Source organism: Canis aureus, chromosome 30 (assembly GCF_053574225.1).
Source record: "Canis aureus isolate CA01 chromosome 30, VMU_Caureus_v.1.0, whole genome shotgun sequence".
NCBI lineage: Eukaryota > Metazoa > Chordata > Mammalia > Carnivora > Canidae > Canis > Canis aureus.
Genome location: NC_135640.1, coordinates 24,624,938 through 24,649,200, shown reverse-complemented (window position 1 = coordinate 24,649,200; position 24,263 = coordinate 24,624,938). Strand labels below are relative to the sequence as shown.

Here is a 24,263-nt window from a genome sequence, read left to right as displayed (position 1 = left end):
ATATTTTGAACTTCGTTTTATCCATTTGTGCCATTTCTTTATGAGAGTGAAACTGGTTATCATAAGTTTCTTTCACACCGATGAATTGGCAAGACTCACAAGTGCCCACCCAATACCCTCTTTTCTTTTTGACCACAAAATTCTGTTTTTTGTCAATAAGGCCAGCTTTAAGTAATTCAATAATTAGGGATCCCTGGGTGGCGCAGCGGTTTGGCTCCTGCCTTTGGCCCAGGGCGCGATCCTAGAGACCCGGGATCGAATCCCACATCAGGCTCCCGGTGCATGGAGCCTGCTTCTCCCTCTGCCTGTGTCTCTGCCTCTCTCTCTCTCTCTGACTATCATAAATAAATAAATAAATAAATAAATAAATAAATAAATAAATAAATTAAAAAAATTTAAAAAAAAGAAAGAAATTCAATAATTAAAAAAAAAATGTTTCTCACCTTCTGTTATGTCACATATTTTGGCCAATGAGAAGAAAGCAGAAGTCCCAGAGCACCGTCCAGGGATTCAGGGGCATGCCTTCCTTCTGTTCTTTATTCTCTCCTTTCTTTGTGCCTGAAACATTGATGTGATGGCTGGAGATCTGGCAGCCATGTGGAGAGCATAAAAATGAGACTTAACACCAAAATCAAGGAAGGGAAAGATGTTAAGGCACCAATATCCCCTAATGGCACTTGACCTTCTGCTCTAATTTAGAATTCTCTGGTCTGAATTTTCTATACTTGAAAAAAACATTGCAGTTTTCATTTGCTCAAGATATTGTTTTGGACTTCTTGTTGTTCCTAGCTCAATACAATTCTGATTAATTAATTCAATTGGTTTCCTATGCCAACCTGCCATAATATGATTATGTGGATTTATTTATCATCTCCATAAGATACGTGTCAGTTTTAAGGGCAAACAGTATCAATATCACATGGTAAGATACATGATTGAAGTCACCTAACAGTGTACATTAAACTAGACATAGAGTTTTGTCTTGTTTTCAAAAGTCTGCTTTATGGATGACAGGGCTGATTATTACCTTTAAATGACTGCAGTTCCCTCTTGCAATCACCATGGTTAATGAGTAGGAACAAACATGTATTCATCTAAGTAAATATTCTACCAATCACAGATACCAACTGAGAAGGCAATGTCTTGATGTCCTTTGATTTCATATTTCTAGCATCCTTGCTTGGTGCACTGTGAAATGTATGCAGATAGACTAGGGGAGGAGAAAAAGCAATTTGACCAACTAGTGGTTTGCTCCCTTTGAGATAGGCAGCATATGGAAAATCGTGACAAATTGGAGATCTGGAGGCATGAAGAAACATATTAAAAACAGAAAACCTGATTACCTTAAGTAATATATCATTTTTTATGTTTTTATCTTCTGTGCACAGTAATCAGTGATGTTAAAAAAAAATAACTGCATCTACTCTATTACAACCCAAAGAGGAAAAAGCACAAAGCAAGTGCAGGTTTAAATATTAAGGGCATTCTGAAACTCCCAAGCTAGTGGCTCTTTTTTTCTTCTCTTCTTTTCCTCATTAAACTTTTGTTATAATGGGTCTCAAAATTCTGTGACAGATTCGTGGTCAAGTTGTTTCTATTAAAAAGTACTAATTTTATGCAAAAAAAAATAAAAAAATAAAAAGTACTAATTTTAAAACTAATAACTTAAAACTGCCACCACTCCCCCCCTACACACAAATGGTCCACAAAACATTCTCCTTTCCTTCTCAAGGTTTTACAATGCGTTATCATTAACCAATATTTTACTATTAAACTTAAATGGCCAATTAACACAGTTCTGAGGCCATTCTTCTGTCACTGATTAAGACTAGAGTGGCAGGTGTTGGGGACAATATTCATTTAACCTTCTGACTTGGAGACGTGGCCAGCTCCAGCTGCCTTCTTGTCCACTGCTTGAATGACACCCACAGTAACTGTCTGTCTCATGTCATGAACAGCAAAACAGCCTAAAGGAGGATAGTCAGAGAAGCTCTCAACATACACAGGCCTAAGCCAAGAACCATATCAACAATGGTAGCATCACCAGATTTCAAGAACATAGGACTATCTTCCAGCTCTTTTCCAGAACGATGATCTACTTCCGCTCAGCTAACTTGGAAGCAGTGTGAGCTGTGTGAGGATCAAGCACAGGTGCTATCCAGCACTTATTTGGCCTGACTGGTTCAGGATAATCCCATGAGTCATGAAGCCAACTGCTTCCATTGGTGGGTCATTTTTGCTGTCACCTGCCACATTGTCACATGGAACTTCTTTGATAGATATACTCTTGACATTGGAGCCCACATTGTCCCCAGGAAGAGCCTCCCTCATAGATTCATGGTCCATTTCAACAGACTTTACTTAAGTTGTAACATTGACTGGAACAGAAGTGACCACCATGACAGGTTTAGGAATACCAGTCTCCACTCAGCCCTCAAGGACGTACCAATACACCAATTTTGTAGATATCCTGGAGGGTCAGATGCAAGAGCTTGGCAGTTGGACAAGTTCATGGCAGAATGCAATCCAGAGCTTCAAGAAGTGTGGTTCCACTGGCATTCCCATCTTACAGGTGACTACATCCCTTGAAACAAGGCATGTAAACACTTGGCTCCAGCATATTGTCACCATTCCAACCAGAAATTGGCACAAATACCAACATGTTGAGGTTGTAGTCCATTTTCTTAATGTAGGTATTGGCTTCCTTAATGATTTCCTCATACCTATTCTGGCATTAGGGTGGCTCAGTTGAATTCATTGGGTTAACACCAACAATTATTTGTTTTATACTCAGTGTGTAAGCCTGAAGGGCATGCTTATGAGTCTGCCCTTTCTTGGAGCTACCTGCTTCAAATTCACCAACTTCAGCAGCAACAATTAGAACAGCACAGTAAACCTGAGATATGCCCATAATCATGTTTTGGATAAAGTGTCTGTGTCCCAGAGCATCAGTGATGGTCACAGTCAATAATACTTGCTGGTCTTGAATTTCCACAGGGAGATCTCAACAGTGATACCATGTTCATGTTCAATTTTCAGTTTATCCAAGACCCAAGCACACTTGAAGGCGCCATTTTCCATCTCAGCAGCCTCCTTTTCAAATTTTTCAGTAATTCTTTTGTCAATCCCACTACATTTGTAGAACAGATACACTCGGTATCTGTGGTAGACTTACCCGAATCTATGGTTCCAATGGTGACAATGTTGATATTAGTCTTTCCTTTTTCCATTTTGGTTTAGGTTTAGCAGTGATTTTCAGGACACCTGTGTCCTGGCAGCAAATCTGTTGTGAAAAACCTCTTCCTTTCTCTAATTTGATTGATGAAGAGGAGAGAATATTGCCCAAATTCACTAAAGTTTGCTTTATATTTATATTTTTTATATTATAAAATGAACAGAAAAAAATAGAGAACAATTATACTCTGGTGACAGAGAGGGAAGAAGGGAAAAAAAGGGGAGGGAAGGAAGAGGAGGAAGGCAAGGAACACTAGGATAATAAGAAGGAGAAGGAGGATGGGAAGGAAGGAAGGAAGGAAGGAAGGAAGGAAGGAAGGAAGGAAGGAAGGAAGGAAGGAAGGAAAGGATAAAGGAAAGAGACAGCAGAGACTCTTTATGCCAAGTCTGGTTGTGGCCTACTGCTGCTGTAGCTTTCTCCTGTCCCACAAGAAGAGCTCATCAGAGAGTAAAACAACAGGTTTAGAAAGTAGAGCAAAACTTTGAAAAGAATCTACATCCTTAAAGACATTTTTGAGCTGCTAAATTTACGAACTAAAATTTCTCCACGTCCATACTCTTCGTTATGTGACATGATAATTTGTTTCTATTTAAGGTAGGTGAGTAGTCTTCTATTACTTTCATCCAAAAGCAAGTTGAGGTGCAAAGTGTGTATTAACTAAATCCATAGCTAGTAAATGACTATCCTGTATGCTTTGCTTTAGGAGAAGAATTAGAAATTTCTTGTTAATGTTTTTTTTTTTTTTCCTGTGGAATGAACATACTCTTTATTCTTTGATTTTAGTGGGCAGGTAGATTGGTCTGAAGCAAACTTTATATCACTGTCTTTAAAATTAAATTAAGAATCACCTACATCATAATTATCAAAGTTTCAAAAATCCAAGACTCCTCTTCGTTGGAGTCTTTCCCTGACTTCTTAGACTCCTTCCCTAATTTCTCAAATCAGACTCTCTGGTGGGTGTTCCCTAGAATCTGAAAATTTAATGAACTTTTCAGTTGGATCTCAGATAGACTACTGATAGACACATGATAAACTTTCTGATTTATAAAACACTTCAGTACTTTGCATTTTTGTATAAGATATTTAATCCCAACTTGTTTACTATTATTACAATGGCTAATTGGTCAAAATTCATATCTTTGTTTGTTACTTGAGTTGGGATATTTTTTCCAGTGTTGAACTCTTTTCAGTCCCGTAGAACTTGTTAAACTTACTTAAAATCATGAAAGTACCTAGCATCAGCAATGCAATCTCTAAGAAATTTATATAGCATTACTTTTGATAATTTTGATCAATTTCAGCATAGTCCCGAAAATAAAATTATTGGGCTTTTATTAACTTAATCTCAATAAATAAACATCATTTAAAAATTTAGAATAGTAATGAGATTGTTAGATATCAGTCTATAGTTTGTAAACTCATTGTTCTATAAGCATAAGTAAATCAACTAAATTCTAATGATGTTAATTTGTATAGATTTGAATAATCACAACTGGTTCATCCAGACTATTGTCTAAATGACCAGCACAGCAGATGTTTCTCCTTTAGTTTCATGATACTCATGGAGATAACTAGTGGATGCAGCACAAACCAAGGAAATATGCTGTCTGCTGGAAATTATTCCCAGTGACGAGGCTATAGCATCTACCTGCTGATTCCGGGAACAAACAAGAGTGAGTTATGGAAAATCACTCACTGCCTTCAATGTACCTGTGAGTTTATTTGCCTTCTGTCATAATACAATTGCAGAGTGGTGTTGAAAATATACCACTAGTAACATGCTGCCATTTGTACTTGTGAGCAAACCATCTTCATTGTTGAGATACTTACTGAAAGATAATTACTGGAGAAGCAAGTATCTAGAAACTTAAGATGTCAGTCACCTTCTCTGGCAAGATATTCTGAATCAATATGACTTATGTGGACTAAATTGCTTTATTTTACCTTGTGATGTTCTTGTTGAACCAGTTCTAAGAATGATAGAATATGCAAGTAAGTACAGTATGATTGGGAATATAGTACTTCACAAACAATGTTAAATGTGTTCATGGTTAAATTTAATGATTCAGATTATACTTGTGCATTCATAATTTACATTTTTGCTTTTTTAAAAAATATAAACGTTAGAGCAATTTATCTGTAGGCCCAAGAACATTAGCTTTTGGATTTGAGGAAGGACTTTTTCTGACAAAATAGACAAGGTTATTTCAATTGACATGACTAACACAGAGAACTTTCCATGAAAGCACATTGTAAGTAATTAAAGTTTTTACAGCAGGATTTTTTGTATAGAATACATATTTAGCAATTTATGAAGATTAAGAGTCTAAGAAGACTTTTTCCATAAACATGTAAAGTTGTTCAAATTATTCAATTTACATTAACAATTTTGTTTAAGTTTTAGGGATAAGAATCTTCATGATGTCGGAATAGCTCTAGTATCTAATGATTCTGCCAGAAAATTTCTCTAATAATTAGCATTTACAAAGGGAATTATTTGAATGGGAAATGTAAAACAATAACTTTTAAGTTTTACTGAATGTGTTTATTTGCTTCATGTCTTATAAGAGAGATGTATTATGCCTTCTCTATTACATGTTACATATTTATTGAGTAAAACAAGTGATAGCACATACAAACCTCCACTAGGAATATACACAATATTACATTTGCCAAATAATTGCATTAAGAAAGCAAACAACAAAATTCGAAGAAATAGTCTAGTAGTTTATTTTTCCAAAATGGCTCTTCATTTTGTTCCCAGTTTCTAAGTTAATGACATGTAAATGTTCCTTCTGTAGTTCTAATTCAGAAATTCTATATTTGAAGCATTTTCAGTTAAGCTATCTTTAGTTTGTAGACAACTTAAAGATATGATGTTAAAAATAAAATTACTCTCTACATAGCAGTTTATTTATTTATTTATTTATTTATTTATTTATTTATTTATGAGACACAGAGCGAGGCAGAGGGAGAAGCAGGCTCCATGCAGGGAGCCCGACGTGGGACTCGATTCCGGGTCTCCAGGATCACGCCCTGGGTGGAAGGCGGAGCTAATCCACTGAGCCACCCGGGCTGCCCTTAGACAACTTTTTAAAGCAAATTTTTCTCACTACCCCCTAAACTCAATCTGAAGACTCATTGTTTCTTACCAAGCCATTAGGTGAACAATTAAGCTGACTAATAACATTCTCAATCACTGTTGGAAAATAAACATTCCTCTAGGTACTTTAAGCCCGGTCTGTTTCTATAGTTAAAATATCCATTCTAGTTGAAAACAAAAGTAATTTTCTTATCTCATTTAGAACTTCTTTCCTCCTCCAGCTAGCTTCTGCTTCAAGCTAAGGGATGAGGATTAGCAGAATGGTTATGGCCAGTTTGTGATTTCCATCCTACCTATACATCTGCTCTCCCCATCATTTCTGAGTTACTTTACCCTTCCAGGATTTGTGCCAAGAGAAACAGGATTACTAGACATGAGGTGTGGGTTTTTTTGTTGTTGTTGTTGTTGATTTTGCTTTGTTTTGTTTTGGTAGGGGGAGAGGAGGGTTGTTTATTTCTTATTTGTGTTTTTGGGATTTAGTATCAGGTTATAGTAAGCAGGTTAGAGCTGGTTCTTTCTTTCATAGAAAATTTCAAGGTGTTTTTTTTATTTCATATTATTTTATTTTTTCTCTCTATGCTCAGAACCTCTTGCTCTGACATTTCCTTGAGTCTTAATAGTTGTGTGGCTACTGCTTACAATTATCTCCAACAGCTGTGCAGCAGTTGCCTCACCCACATTGACTCTGCACAGCAAACTAACTGCACCCCCCCTCCAAAATACTTCCATCTATTTTAGTCTCTTGGTTCTCAAATTTTGATATGAGTTATGGGGTAGGTCAGTTTTCCTAATTAGTTTTAAACATCCCTCAACAATCCAGCATCAATTAGTTCATTCATTAAATCAGACATCTATTGAGTTCCCAGGTACTGTTCTGAGCAATGGAAAAACTTTCATCAACAAGAAGACAACAATCTGTTTTCATAGAGCTTAAATTTTATTGATAGAGGCAGACAATAAATATGACTTTTTAAGAAGAATAATATATACTATATGTGATCATTAAATTTAATGTGTCAACCTGGCTAGGTTGCTCAGTTGTTTGGTCAAATATTAGTCTCAATTTTTCTGGGAAGGTGTTTTGAGAATGTGACTAACATCCACAATCAGGTGACTTGAAGGACATTACATAGGGCTTTGTCAGTCAGTTGATTCCCTAGAGATGGTGATACAGAAATGCTGCCTGAATCTCCAGATTTATGGCTTGCCCTTTACTTTTTAGACTCAAGACTACAACATCAACTCCTGTCTGAGTTTTCAGCCTGTCAGCCTCTCCTATCGATTTTGTACTTATTAACCCTGACAGTCATGTAGGACATTTTCTTAAAATAAATTTCATAATATATATTTAGAGGATATATAGGATAATATATATGTCCTATTGATTCTCTTCATCCGAAATATCCTGACCAATATATTATGCTAGTGTGCTAAATGCTTCATAGAAAAATAAAAACTTAAGGCAATATGAAATTTAAATGTATGTGTGTAAAAATGTATGGATAATTTTTAGGTATGGTATCTAGAGGAGGCCTCATGAGAAGGAGACTTTTGAGTTGAGATAAAGAAAAAGAGCCAGTGTTTGGACTTTGTGGGAGGAAAAGAATTTCAGACAAAGTGAAAAACATTTGCAAAGGACCCTGAGGTAAGTCCTATTTTTTTTTTTTAAGATTTTATTTATTCATGAGAGACAGAGAGAGAGAAACAGAGAAAGAGAGGCAGAGACACAGGCAGAGGGAGAAGCAGGCTCCATGCAGGGAGCCTGATGTGGGACTTGATCCTGAGACTCCAGGATCATGCCCTGAGCCAAAGGCAGGCGCTAAACCGCTGAGCCACCCAGGGATCCCCAAGCTAAGTCCTATAAAGTTTGTTCAAAGAACAATGGAAAAGCCTGTCAGTGATGGAGTGAAAATGATAGACGGGTTTGAGCAAAGAAGTGTATTGACTTCAATTGTTATATTGAGTGTAGACAAAGAGACATACTGGTGATGTGAACCAGGATGGTGACTATGAAATGGAAAGAAATGGTCATATTCTGGAAATATACTGAAAGTTAGAGTCAGAATAATAGACTTCTGACAAGCTATGGGTTAGGACAGAAATAGAGAAATCTAAGACAACAGCAATTTTTTGGATGTGAGCAACTGGAAAAAGAGAGTTGCCATTAGTTGAGATGAAAGAGACCCAGAAGGGAGTTGGGGATGTAAGGAGATAATGAGCTACTAAGGAGCTTAGTCCTGTGCATGTATGAGCTATACAAATCTGCAGGGCAGCAAAGTTTTGGTCCTGACTTCAGTCTTCCACCAAGACAGTAATAGCAAATGTTCTAGCATCTGTTATAAAGATATTCACTGGTTTGATTCTTATAAAAAACATTGAGGCCAATGATATTTCCCCAAATTCACAGATTAGAAAAATAAGACTATAAAATGTTATGTTTATATTATGTTTTGCTCATATGACAAATTAAATCATTGCCTATATTTGATTAACAAGCTCTCAATATGCATTGATTACATACATGGGTTGGACCATGGTGCTCATTAGGCAAGGCATCTTATTTAGAAAGTTTTAGATATTGTGAGTGAAATTTACTCTCTAGTTTTTCTCTGTGCTCAGATACATATATATTTTTTATATCTCAACAAGGGATCTGCCTTCAATTTTAGAAGGAAAAATACACACCAAATACTAAGGTAGTAGATGTTTTTCTGAATTCTAGCCACAGATAATATATATATATTTTTTATCTCAACTAGATGTTCCGATTATTTACTCATAGTCCTGGACAAATATCCAGAAGATGCATTCTGTGTTTCCATTTCTTTTAGTGTTTCCTGTCTTGTATTAGCTTTTGCTGTGCCAACAAATTGTCAGAATCTGAGAAAATGACAATAAACACTAATTACTTACAGAAATCACATGGGGTCCATGAGCGAGTTGAATTAGCTGGATTATGTCTGGCTACACTGAGCTCAGTGAAGCTCTCTATGTTTTTATCCTGGTTTAATCGATTAAAGTCAGAGGTAAGTAAGGGAAATATCAGTATATCTGAGATTCCCTATAACTCTGGAAAATATGTTGGGAATACCCAATGCATGTGGGATAGAAACTGAAGCACATTCAATTTAATCTCAAATGATAGGGTGATCTGAGTTCATATAAAAAACAAAACACTTTCAATTTCTATTCAGTATTGGACTGGTGGGTTCTAGCTAGTGTAATAAAGTAATAAGAGGAAATAAAACATGTAAAAATGAGATAAAGAAAAAGAACAATTTCATATACATAAAATTTTAATATAGCAATTTCTAAGACATCTTTAATATACCTACAAGGAAAAGCTAACTTTTTGTTAAAATACAAGAACATTTTCTCATATATTTTTCTCATATATTTTTTTAAAAGTGGCCAATCTGAAAAAAAAAAAAAAAAGAGTTGATTGTGATCCTTGCAGAATTTTATTCACTAGTTTATCTGCATGATTAATTAAGACATTTGGCAAATAAAAAGAAGTAGAAGATAAAAGGATATGGATATAATAAAACACATTAAATTGCAAAATCATGAAATGATTTAAAACATATTAAAGCAGTTAAAGGTTGCTAATTAAGAGCGATGGTTGTTAACTTCTATTCACAGATGGAAAATATCCAATACTTCAGATGTTGATGTATCTCTGACAAAATCAGTATGATTAGAGAAGTAAAATAATGAGAAATTTATTCTACTAGGTTATTAAATAGAAATATTTTTAGTTAAAATATTTTGGTTTGACAGTCAAAATGTTACTAAAACTCACCATTGTATTTATTTTTTAAATAGGATTTATTATAGATCTAATATATTTTAAACAATTTTTATTAAAATATAATTGAGGGATCCCTGGGGGGTGCAGCGGTTTGGTGCCTGCCCTTGGCCCAGGGCGTGATCCTGGAGACCCGGGATCGAATCCCACATTGGGCTCCCAGTGCATGGAGCCTGCTTCTTCCTCTGCCTGTGTCTCTGCCTCTCTCTCTCTCTCTCTGTGACTATCATAAATAAATAAAAATTAAAAAACAATTTAAAAAAATAAAAATAAAATATAATTGACGTTTAACATTAAATTAGCTTCAGGCATACAACATGATTTGATATATGTATATTTTATTGCCACAATAAGTTTAGTTAACATCCATCACTACACATAACTACAATTTTTTTTCTTGTGATGAGAATTTTAAGATCTCTCTTAGCAACTTTCCAATATACAGTATTTTTTAAAAGATTTTATTCTTTTGAAAGAAAGAGAGAGAAAGAGCACATGGGTGAGAGGGGAAAGGCAGAGGAAGAGGGAGAAGCAGATTTCCAGCTGAGCAGGGAGCCAGACACAGGGCTTGATCCTTCCAGGACCTTAAAATCATGACCTGAGCCTAAGGCAGACACTTAACTTTCTGAGCCACCCAGGTGCCCCTAGAATACAGTATTGTTAACTACAGTCATCATCTGTATATTACTTCCTCAGGACTTCACTTTTTTAACTGGGAGTTTATATTTCACCCACCTCCCTCTCCCCAACTGCCAAACACTGTTCTCTGTATTAATGAAATAGATTTGGGGTTTGTTTTGTTCTCTAAATTTTAGATTCCAAAAAAAAAAATAAATAAAATAAAAAATAAATAAATAAATTTTAGATTCCACATCTAAGTAAGGTCATGCAGTATATCTTTTTCCATCTGATTTTAATATCACTTAGCATAATGCGCTCATGATCTATCTACATTGAAAATGGTAGGGCTGCTGTTGTGCCCAAGATTGCGAATCTGAGAAACCACCAAGGAACCCACACCGATGCAAACACACGAGGGTTTATTTACACGAGCTTGGGTCCAAATATACCCGACACAGGGGAGCAGGGACTTGACCCTGAGGTGGGTTCCAGCTTAGTTTTATGGGCTGGTCTAGGGGATTTTCAGAAGGGGTGGAGGAATTTCTCAGGTTCTGTTTACATTATGATATAGGGCTTTCAAGGGCATTGAGCTCTGTTCTCATTCTAATATGGGGCTTTCTAGGGCATTAAGCTGTAAACTGTTTTTTTCCTGTAACTGAAGCAAGGTAAAGTTCAGCTCTTATGCACAGGGGCCTGGGATGGCTGTACTTGTGCTAACGCTGAACTTAAGGTGGAATGGCCTTAATTTTCTCGGCCTCCACACTTCTTCTTTTCTTTCCTTCCTTCCGTATTATTACATCTCACTACTGAATGTAGTGAGGTTTTATTATATCTCACTACTGAATATATGGGGATATATATATATATATATATAAAATGTGAGCAGCACACTCTCCCTGGCCCTCAGGAACAGTCTTTAAAGCACCCTCTGTCCATCTATTCTTAAGCACTGGGTTTGATTGCCCAGAAAGTGTCCTGCCTTCCCCCAAGGTCAACAGCAACGGAGGGGGATAGAAAAAGGGACCTAGATGGGCAGGCAGTCCTGCACTGTCTCCGTTCTTCCTTCCTTTTTACTGGATATTGTTCTATTGTATGCATACACCATATTTTCTTTGTTCACTCATCTGTCAATGGACACTCAGGTCATTTCTATTGTCGTGGTTATTGTAAACAATGCTGCAGGGAATGTGGGGTGTAGATATATTCTCCCTTTTTCCTTTGGATTAATACCTAGAGTTGAAATTGTTGGATCATATGGTAGTTCTATTTTTTTTTTTCTTGAGGAAACTCCATTTTGTTTTTCACAGCAGCTGTATCAATTTACATTCCCACCAACAATGCACAAGTGGTCCCTTGTCTCTATATCTTTACCAACACTTGTTATTTCTTGTATTTTGGTAAAGGCCTTCCCAACAGGTATGAGCTAATTCTCCTTAAATTTTAAAGATTTTGATATTTTTCTAATGATTAGTGATATTGAGCACCTTTGAATGTACCTGTGGGCCATCTGCATGGCTTCTTTGGAAAAAAAGTCTATTCAGATCCTCTGTCCACTTTTTAATCATATTTTTAAATCAGGTTAATATTAAACAGATTGTTTATTAGACTTCTATTAGATACATGGTTTGCAAATATCTTATCCCATTCTGTAGTTTGCCTCTTGCCTCTTCATTTTATTAATTATTCCTTAACTGTGAAGATACTTTATAGGTTTCACAGTGTATTTCTTTAAAAAAAATAAAATAAAGATAAATGGACTTAGAAGATATTATTTAAAAAAAAAAAGAAGATATTATGTTCTGTGAAATAAGTGAGAGAGAAACAAGTACTATATGATTTCACTTATATGTGGAATCTAGAAAAACAAAAAAAAACAATCTGATAAACAGTAACAACAAACAATAAATATAAAGACCAAACTAGTAGTTGCCAGGGTAGGCAAAATTGGTGAAGGAGATTAAGAGGTACAAACTTCTGGCTATAAAATAAATAAGTCATAGGAATGTAATGTACAGCATAGGGAATATAATCAATAATATCATCATAATTTTGTATAGTGACAGATGTTAACTACACTTATTATGGTGAGCATTCCATAATGTATATAATTGTGGAAACAATGTTATACACCTAACACTATTATTACATGTGAACTTGGATTAAAAAGAAAAAAAAATGTTTCTGGTATTAAACATTAAATATATGTCAATTATGTTATGAGTTTAAAGGAGATTTTATTGCTGTAGGAACCCTTAAGATGTCTATTCTCTTAACAAATTTTTAATTGTATGATACTTTATTATTAAAATTGGTACTTTTAACCATCTTATTCGATCATTTTCTCTAATCATTTATAACAGATGCATTATTAACAATGTACATAATTAAACTCTCAATTGTCATTCATTAACTTACAATAACACTAAAGTGTCCCTGAACCTCATAAACATCTTTCTTTAACACATCCGTTCATGTTGCTTGGTAAAATTATATCTTTCTCTCCTAATATACTTTGTTATATAATATTGAACTTTGTAATTTTCCTTGTATGATGTATTATTCTACAATTTTGCATTTTTAAAACCTCAATGCTAGACTATTCTCTGAGTTACTGATTTTTACAACATAGGTCAAAGCAAATATACTTAATGAAATAACCAGTTTCTTGAGACATTTTTAATGAGCAAATGTGTTGATTGAATTGCGAACTACAATTCCCAAAACTAGCAGTAAGGTTTATCTCTTTGTCCTGAAAGCATGGGAGTTATTGTGATTTCCAACATGTTATATATTGAGGGCAATAGTTCAATTTTACTTGGAAGAACAACAATAAAAACCCAAAGACTATGTGTCATATTTCTCTAATTCCTTACAAGCCTCAAGGTAGATGTAGTATTAATTACATATGTGTGACATATCAGAGGCCAAACAACTTTCCAAGCATTAGTTTGGGGAAAAAAAAAAAAAAGTGCTACCAATTTCTTGGCAAGTTTCAAGTACATGTATTAAATTCTGCAAATCATATGAACCATAAAACTCTCCTACTAGAACAGTACCAAAATCGTTGCTACGGTTTCTCTGTAAGGAGCTCAGCTGATGATTAAGGGACTCTATTATATCAGAAACAATAATTGGTGGTCAACACTTCTTTTGTATAACTGATCATCTGGCTGAGTGTTACAGTTATACCTATGCAGAATTAGGTGTTGTCTTCACTTCTGTATTTGTAAATTGAGAAATTTGTAACCTACATAATTAGAAATTTTGCCTAAGGAACTCTGACAACCTCTGGGAAAATATGAAACACAATAAATAAGTCTAGCTATAATTTGGTAATGCCTAAACTATCTGGCATAATTTTATCTGTAATTTAACTTTAACCTGTGAAGATAGCAAATCCATGGAGAAGAAAGGAGATCTCCCAATGACTCCAATTATTCAGTATTATCTCAGTCTTAAATGATTAACTTGGTACATTCAGTGACTTAGAATTATATTTAATCAATGTTAAATTCAAGTTTTATAAACACTCTTATTTAGGAAAATAATGTCATACAAGGAAAATGAGAACAGTCCATTTCTGTAAGTAACTAAACTATATATGAATTATGAAGAATACACTCAGTTCTTTGTTTTTTTTAATTTAAATTCAAGTTAGTTAACATATAGTGAATTATTAATTGGGGGGTAGAATTTAGTGATTCATCAGTTGCATATAACACCCAATGCTCATTATATCAAGTGCCCTCCTTAATCACCATCACCCAGTTACCCCATCTCCCCACCCATCTCTCCTCCAGCCACTTTCAGTTTGTTCTCTATAGTTGAGAGTCCCTTGTGGTCTATCTCAGAATGCACGTAATTCTAACATCTAAAATTGGGGTCAGCCTTCTAGCATTGGGACATCTAAGTATATTTTCTATCTCCAAGTTACCATCCCAGGCTGCAGACTCCATAATTAAACAAATGCAGATAAGTTTGGCTCTGACACCAACAATGCAGTCTTCGACAGGATTATTCATTGCTCTGGGCTTCCGTTTCCTCATAAAAGTGGATATAAAATATAAAATTCTCATACACAATTTTTACAAGATTTAAGGAGATAGTCTATAAAAGGTAGTTAAATTAACACCTGGATTTATGTTGTTTATGCCTATCAGTTTAGGAGATGGCAATATTAATCCCTACCAAGCAGTTTCTGGTCAGTACACATGTGATTCATTTTTTAAAATATTTTATTTATTTATTTATTTATTTATTTATTTATTTATTTATTTATTTAAAACACAGAGAGAGAGAGAGAGAGAAGCAGAGACACAGGCAGAGGGAGAAGCAGGCTCCATGCAAGGAGCCTGATGTGGGACTCGATCCCAGGTCCCCAGGATCACACCCTGGGCTGCAGGCGGCGCTAAACCACTGCGCCACTGGGGCTGCCGATTCATTTTTTTTTTTTTTTAAAGGATTTACTTATTTATTTGAGAGAGAGAAAGACAATGAAGGATTAGACAGGAGAGAATCTCAGACTCCCGGTAGAGCTTGATCTCACAATCCATGAGATCATGACCTGAGCTGAAATCACAATAGTTGGATGGAAGCTCAACCAACTGAGCCACCCAGTTGACCCAACACATGTGATTCATTTTAAGTGCAACTCTGAACCTATATTCTTGTTTTCACTGCCATTCTTCCTTCTCTTACCTACAAGTTTCTCTTTGTGTTCTCTTTTTATAAGATTTCTCATAATTTGATCCTTCCTCACATCTGCCTTTCATTTTGGTAATTTGATAACTGAACAAGAAGATCTTAAAGTCCTCTTTTAGTTAAAGTTTTTTTTTTCTAATGTCCTCTTTAGCTTCCTGCAAAGCCTTGTCTCCAATATGTCTCATCAAAGAAAAAACAAAAAGCTTTATCTGATATTAAAGCAGTATTTATTATCTTGAAAAGTAACCTTAAACTTGGCAAGATAGCAAATTGCTATCTATAGATATATTTTCTTTTAACCTAGTCTTTAGCAAACTTTTTACTACTTTCTTTTTTGTTTATAATTCCTGGCAGTGATTAAGAAGCATGGATTTTATTAGTGAACCACAACAATCTCTCTAACCTTTCTTAAAATCTCAATAAAAAACATTTTATAAGTTTCTAGATTTGAAAAAAGAAAACAGTAACATCTACTTTGAATCTAACTCTTGACTAAGATAATTGGCTTTCCTCAGTTTACAAGACTGCTGGTCATAAATCACATTACGTGGCATAGAAAAATGAGATTTTTTTTTCCCTTGGCACAGAGGCAACATAAAAGCATCTAGAGCTGATCATTAGTTACTGTAGAGAACTGGCCAGTTTCAAATCTGGTTCTTTGTCCTATGAACTCAGAAACGGAATATGATTTCAGACAGAATAAATCCACATCTAGAACAGAAATATTTACCAAGGGGTGCCTGGGTGGTTCAGTGATTGAGCATCTCAGGTAGTGATCGTGGGGTCCTGGGATTGAGTCCCACATGGAGCTCCCCACAGGGAGCCTGTTTCTTCCTCTGCCTGTGTCTGTGCCTCTCTGTGTGTGTGTCTCATGAATAGATAAATAAGATCTTAAAAAAAAAAAAAAGAAATCTTTACCAAGACTATGAGAGTGACAAATTTTTATTCATTTCAAATAAAAAAGAAGACAAGTTACATGTAACAATGTATTTTTTAATGTTAGCATAAAAAGAATCTCTCCACTCACAAGTAGCCAAGTGATTTCTGTAGGCTTTAAAAAAAATTGTGCAACCAGAACAACAACAACAAAATATTTAATATTTAATTGTATCAAGATAAGACAGTTTGATGTATCTGTCTGCCTAAAGTAGGCCACTGCCAATGAGAACAGAATATTTCAGTTCTTTACTAAAAGAACTGAAATATTCTGTTACTTCCCCCTGGGAAGTATATAAATATAAAGTTACTTCCCCCTGGGAACACTTGGGTGGCTCAGCTGGTTAAATGTCTTTGATTCATGATTTCTGCTCAGGTCATAATCTCAGCACTTTGAGATCCAGCCCCTTGTCAGGCTCTGATCTCAGCACCGAGTCTGCTTGGGTTCTTTCTGTCTCCAAAAAGAAATTACTTCCCCTAGTGTATTAGCCATAGTTTTGAATATTATTTTAGTTATCCTTAGCATAGTAATGCTACATACAAATATGGTATGATCTCAGGGATTGATAACAATTGATATTTTCCCCCAATATTCAATCTGTAGGTAACTCTAGAACTATGCTCTATATTATGGGTTGGATTTAGCTCTGTCCACCAGCCTTCTCATTCAGGATTCATTCAATCCGAAAGGACAGAGGTTGCCAAAGATATGCTCTTTCATGGCAACTGGCAGGAATAAAAGAAACTAAGTCCATCAATAGTAGGGTAGGGAAGAACACTTCTCCTATGCAGGAAGGGAAAAGAGAGTGAATTTTAGCTCTATGATAATATAATCCACTACAGATGGCTTCTGAAAGCATTACTTCTGTGAATCTTCTTTCTTTCTGTGTTTAGTGGCTAAGTTACCAAATTTCTCATTGACTATTCTTTCTTTACATTCTTTTGTGTTAGTCTATTCAACTTGATAGGCCTGATGGCCCTTTTAATTCCTTAATGGTATTTCATTTACTCCTCTGATGGAATTTATATCATTTTAACTTATTCCCCTCAAGTTCATTCTTGGTTTGTTAATGCCTCATTATGATCATAAGAAATAGTAAATAAAACATAATTCAGATGTTATACTTTGAAAAATAAATAAATTTGTCCATACTAAATGAAGACCAATATTAAATTCAGGAAAAAAAGGTTTAAAAAATAGAATGTACTGTCCTGAAATAGTAAAATTGGGGGAGGGGTAAAGAAAAAACAAAACACAAGTCAAACATCATAACCTAGTAGACCCTAGAGTCCATGGCTTTGGGTTTGATGAAGCACAATGTGTTCTAATAAATTGTGTGCCCTTCATGCAGTTAATCAGGAAGATATTATCATTTGCCTCCCTCTCCCAATTTCTCTAGACAATGGTTCTGAAATTATTCTTGAAGAGTCAGCCTGCAATCCTTGACTCTGATAGTTTTTCCTGTATCACATTAAATTATCATTGATATTAAATACTATTATTATCCACTATTAAATTAGGTTTTATTACATTATGAATAAGCAAAAACTACAAGTCAATAATGCCATATACTATATTGTAACGTGACCTGACACTTGGAATGCACAAATTCCTCTTCTGGGTTTCCTGTTTTGACTTTAGTCCCATATTTCCTTTTTTTTTTTTTTTTTTTTTTTTTTTTTTTTTTTTTTTTTTTTTTAGTCCCATATTTCCAAATGCCTGATGAAAATCTTCATTGGATGGCCAAAGAACACTTCGAAGTCACTGTGAAAGTAAATTTGTCACAGTTCTTTTAGTTTGCTTCCTTTTTGTTTTTGTATCTGTTTTGCATCCTTATTTTCCCAGCTATAACAGATGGGTTTAATAATACATTACCTAGAATTAAAGCATTTCTCAACAGAGATATAAAACTAATATTATTATCCAGAACGCAGCAGAAAGAGATAGAGAAAGAAAAGATACAAGACATACATAAATAATAAATAATTTTAACATATTATAGTATTAAAATGAGTAAGAGAGAAGAGAAATAATATTCTAAGAGATAATAACAGAAATTTATACCAAAGTTATAAAATAAATGAATCCAAAGGAAAGATAAATCCCCAAGGAAGATAAATGAAATTAAATCCACACCTACAAACCTCACAGTGAGACTGTAGAGCTCCAAGCACAAAGGATAAGCTTATAATGTTTTGACATCTTTTCATTAATTTGTACCAAAAAACATACGAAACTTAAACATTGGACAGGTAACCACACTAAATTAAAGAGACATCAAACAAGTAGCTCTTTGCATTGATGCTCTGATAGAAGGTGATACATTCTTAATCTACCTTGTAGAAAATTTTGTTTGCTGGAAGGTTGAGAAAGAAAAGAGGGTAATTCCTATACAAGGCACAACATTCATTATCAATAACAACTAGTTTCTAACAAGAAACAGAAGAAAAGTTTACAATAAAGTGGCATTAATAATACCCAGAAAGAAAACTGTGAGAAGTCAGTCTAGCATATATTCTAGATTTAAGAAAATTTTCAAAAGTTTAGGGAAAATACAGTTATAAAACTAAAAGAAAAAATTAAGTGATGAGGGCAGCCCCGGTGGTCCAGTGGTTTGGCACCACCTTCGGCCTGGGGTGTGATTTCAAGATATCATCATATCTAACATAAAGCTCTAGAGCAAATACATACTTAAAGTTAGTGAAGATAGACAAAGACAATGCAATTAATGAATAAGAATATCATAAACCTTTAAGAATACCATTTAGAGGGTGGAAACCCAGATAAAACTACTACTTGCAAAAAGGCAGAGGATAGGAAGAGATATCTTTGGCTTTAGGGGGAAAACAAAGAGCAATGCAATCTGAAGTCTGCTTTTTAGAATAGATGGAAAGATATTAATAGAAAATAGAGTGAGAAAGTCCTCAAACCTATTTTATGTTCCTCTCTTTTGTTTCTGTCAATTATATTAACTTAAAAAGTGATATATCAGAATTGATAAGAAAATTATTTGGGGATCCCTGGGTGGCTCAGCGGTTTAGCGCCTGCCTTTGGCCCAGGCCACGATCCTGGAGTCCCAGGATTGAGTCCTGCGTTGGGCTCCTGGCATGGAGCCTGTTTCTCCTTCTGCTTATGTCTCTGCTTCTCTCTCTCTCTCTCTCTCTCTCTCTCATATATATATATATATATATATATATATATATATATATATATAATAAAAATTTTTAAAAAAGAAAATTATTCAAAGGCACTTGAGAATTTTAAAAACAAACTAGCTTTCTAAATCAATCTAACACAAATGGCTTAGACCATTTGCTCTTTAGTGCACTGAAAGATCTTGTAGATAATATTAAGCTAATGTCACCTGTATGGTAGGGATTATGTCTAACTACAGAGGTGGTGCAGTTGGTAAGCAATAAACTAAACTTCCTCCCAAAAGAAGATGATTTGTGGGCACTTAGAAATGAAAATAACATTCTAAGTGCCTAATAGGAAATTGTTGGAACAATTATGGATTGCATTTAATAAGGAAGGTAATAGTTACCTAGGCTTCATACAGATTATTTTCACCTGGAAAGTTGAAATGATTTAAAGGTAATGCAAACAACTGAAACCATAAAATTTAGGGCTCTTGGCATGAAATAGGGAAGAGGATGGAAGAAGGTTAGCTAGGAAAAAGAAATATTTAAAAGACTAGGAAAAATGGAAAAATGACTTAGAAATATTTGGCATGATTCTGGCAAGAAAGAAAATAAGTACAATAATTCTAGGTAGATGGAGTCCAGTGAGCTGTCTTTCAGGGTGGAACAAAATAGTCTTAAAAAGAATTAGAGCTGAGGTTGTATTAAGAATGCTTAGAGAATGTAAAATATATAGAAATGCTAGAATTTGTGATCTAAAGGATCTAGTCCATATATAATGTTAACAGAAGGATGGGTTGAGTGCTGATGGCTACAATTCTTGTGACAACTTATGCAATAGGGCAAGAAGACAGTAAAATCAGCTTCTTTTTGCTACTCTTTGCACCATCAGTAAATAAAATGTTTTACTTAATTATGAACTCACTTAGCAAAACCTATTAGTTTGGGTCATTTAAACCTGGACAGATTCCAGGGCACCTGGGTGGCTCAGTCGGGTAAGCATCTGCCTTCGGCTCAGGTCAGGATCCCATAGTCCTGGGATCAACCCCGAATCTAACTCCCTGTTCAGAAGAGAGCCTGCTTCTCCATCTGCACCTCACCCTGCTTGGGCAGTCACTCTCTCTCTCTCTCTCTCTCTCTCTCTCAAATAAATATATATATTTTTTAAATCTTAAAAACAACAACAACAACAAAAGACCTGGACAGATTCCTAGAAAATATACTGTAGAGAAGAGTTGTGTATGCCAAAGTGATGTCCCAGTTGACTCAATAGGTCTTACCTGTCAGTAATTTCTGTAAGATAATACTTAGGACAATTATATTACATAGCAGAACTGTAAGGTAATACTTAGGACAATTATACTACATAGGAAATTATTCTACTTATCTATCAGAGGGATTATGTTGCCTAACACAGTACACTTTCTTGTATTTTATCTCCATAATTGTATTTTCTTGTATTTAAATCTTTATAATTAACATCTTATTCTTTATAGCAGGTATATCTCATTTATCTTCTAATTCACAGTATTTAACAGCAAGATAATTACCTCTCTTTCTTTTAAAGAACACAGGACACAGGACACATTTCCTTAGAAAAGGTTTTCTTTAATGGATAGTTAAATATATTTAATAGCAAGGATATTTTTTAACATCAAAAGAAAATTCTGGTCAGTTAACGTGCCAAACATAATGGCATGATTTGATTATCCTGACCTCCTGTCCTACTCCAAGCACAAAGTTATTAAAAAAAACCCAAAATATCAAAAGAGAAAATATAAAAGGAACATAAGTTCAAGATAAACACAAAGCAGTATGTGGATAAAATATATAGATATGATAGGTTCTGAGTCAGAAAGGAAGAAGAAGAGGTTTTGGTTCTTTGCAGTAATAGGAATATAAAGTATCCTTTGAAAGCTAGAAAAATGCTGCTAGGCCCTTGAAATCAGACATTCAGAAACTGAGATAGTACTTTCTCTCTCTCATCCTGTCTTTCAAAGAGGTTGGAAACAAGAGAGGAAAAAAAAAGATATGATAAACTTTGTTCGGAAGGACGTGATTAGATAAACTTACATACCTGATGGTGGTATGACATAACTAGGTGATGGGCATTAGATGGGCATAGATAAATGCACACAACTAATGAGGTGCAATAAAGTGGCCAAGGAACATAAATAGCCATTGGCCAACTCGTCTACTAAATATAGAATATAATAATATCACCAAAGGAAAGGAACTCTGAAGCACTATACAATTCTAATCAGAATGGTTAGATAAAGACATAAAAATTGGATAAAGGAACAGAGAGAATAAATAAAAACACACAGAAAACCCTCCATTCAGTAGAAACAATAAATTCAAATTTAGAAATATGTTAGGAGAGATAGTCAAGCAAAGCAATTTTCAAAATTTGAGTTTAGTATAGATAAAATAATAATCAAACTACTGAAAAAGGGAAAATTAACAAAAGAGCATGTTGTTACATAAGTAATTTACTAGAAATCCCTAAAATGGGAAAAATACTGTCATTGAGTTATAATAAACAAACAACTGACGGAATAAATTCTAGGCTGCACACAGATTGACAAATAGTGAACTGGAAATCATTAAGCGTGGAACATAATGAAGCAAACGGACAAATTTATCAGAAAGAATAGTTAAAAGGAGAGTAAAAAGACATGGCGACAACGATATAATGCCTATTAGAATGGCCAAAATCTGGAATTCTGACAACACCAAATATGAAGCAATGAGAACACTCATCCACTTCTGGGGTTATGAAAAATGGCATAACCACTTGGTAGAAAGTTTGGCAGTCTCTTTAAAGCTAAACATAGTATTACCATAGGATCCAGTAATTGCACTTCTAGGTATTTACTCAACTGACTTGAAAACCTGTGGCCTCCAACCTCCCCCTCAAAAATCAGACAGCTGCATATTAATTTTTATAGCAGTTTTATTTATAATAGCCTCAAACTCCAAGCAGTCAAGATGTCTTTCAATAGGTGAGTGAATAAACAAACTGTGGACTATCCATCTGTTCAATGGAAAAGTTTTCAGCAATAAAAAGATATGAGTCAAGAAAAGATATGGGAGAAACTTAATTGCATATTAACAAGTGAAAATGGAAGTCTGCAAATACTACATACTATACTGTTCCAATTATATGATGTCCTGCAAAAGGTAAAAATATGGAGACAACTAAAAGGATCAGTAGTTGCTGGGGTTGAAGAGAAGGGAAAGGGCCTTAATAGAGGAAGCACAAGGCAGTGAAAATATTCTCTATGATACTACATTTATGGGATACATGAACTTATGCAATTGTCAAAACCCACAACACTTCATACAAGAAAGAATAAACCTTAATGTACACATTTTTTTTTTTAATTTTGGAAAATTCAGGGGATTTCTACGAAATGCTGATTGCAACAAGAGAACAGAACTGCATTACAAATGTATAAAATAATCTCACTGAAAAGAATGGCAGAGAAAAGTTGTAATAAGTAACTTTGGAAATGGGTGGAATCTGTGACACTAAAAGCAAAGGGAACTAACTGAATATAAGAGCTGTGCTCTGGTTGGTAAAGTTGTTTCCCATGGAGGTATGGGAGGTGTGGAGGTTACCAGTTCTAATACCCACTTACATACATACTGAAGTTGAACAACTGAATAAATGGATGGCAGATGGTGGCAGACTGGCTTCTCACTGGTGAAGTAGGAATATACATATAATCAAGGAAAGTATCTAGAATAGTCCATGTTAATGGATCAGAGTTGGATACACCAATGTGAACTCAAGTTTATTTTTTTTTGAACTCATATTTAACTTTGTATAAATACAAATAGTTACATTTAGAAATATTTATTGATGTGTGCATATATATGCATTACTATACACATGCATTTCCTTGTCCTCTCAGCTGAGAGGTGTTGGAAACAATGCCACTCACAATGGATGTTGCTTCCTGGATGAGGAACAGTAACTTTCCATGAATCAAAATGATCGTTTATACATGACAAATATAAAATCCAGAACAATCAATCAGTTATACAAATTTTATAAACACATAGTTATAAAATCAGGACTATAGTATATCTTTCTCTGTTCTGCATTCCTTCTTATATCTAACATATTATATCTATCTATCTATCTATCTATCTATCTATCTATCTATGTATCTAAGATTTATTTATTTATTTTAGAGGGAGCAAGAGTGGTGGTAGGGCCAGAGAGAAAGGGAAAGGGAGAGAATCTGAAGCAGACCCCCTTGCTGAGTACGAAGCCCAATGCAGGGCTCAATCTCATGACCCAGAGATCATGATCTGAGCCAAAGGCAAGAATTGATGCTTAACTGATTGAGTCACCCAGGCACCCCATCTTCTAGCATATGTTAATAATACTCCCTGAAGACTTTAAGGAAGAAATATAGTAAAGTATAATGATCTACTCTCAAAGTTATATTTAAAAGAAGGAGAAGGCGATTGCTGGTTGCAGTTTTCAAATTTGCTATTAATAGTCTCTCCTATGCGAAGATATCTATCTAGAAACTGTTCTAATAAGAATGTAGTTTCACAGGCTAAAGTTTCCAATTAAATCAAAGCCCTTTTTCCTTAAGCAAATTTGTCCTCATTCTTCTTAGTATTTATTATATTTTCTGTATTTCTTACCATAAAACAGTATTTTTCCTTTGTGAAACAGTTCCAAGTTCTTTATATCC

The 24,263-nt window shown here is 34.7% G+C and overlaps 1 long non-coding RNA gene across 7 annotated transcripts in view; it reads left to right on the top strand.

Annotated features, from left to right (window-relative positions):
* LOC144301784 (uncharacterized) overlaps window positions 1-24,263 on the top strand; it is a 242,908-nt gene that overhangs the window by 93,540 nt on the left and 125,105 nt on the right. Inside the window, exons 3-4 of one of the 7 annotated variants that reach the window (XR_013368653.1) lie at window positions 4,784-4,947; window positions 6,195-6,410. The exons of the other annotated variants lie outside the window; for them this stretch is intronic. This is a non-coding gene — a long non-coding RNA (uncharacterized LOC144301784). Of the gene's footprint in view, window positions 1-4,783; window positions 4,948-6,194; window positions 6,411-24,263 lie in introns of those variants that run through there. 7 annotated transcript variants of the gene reach the window in all.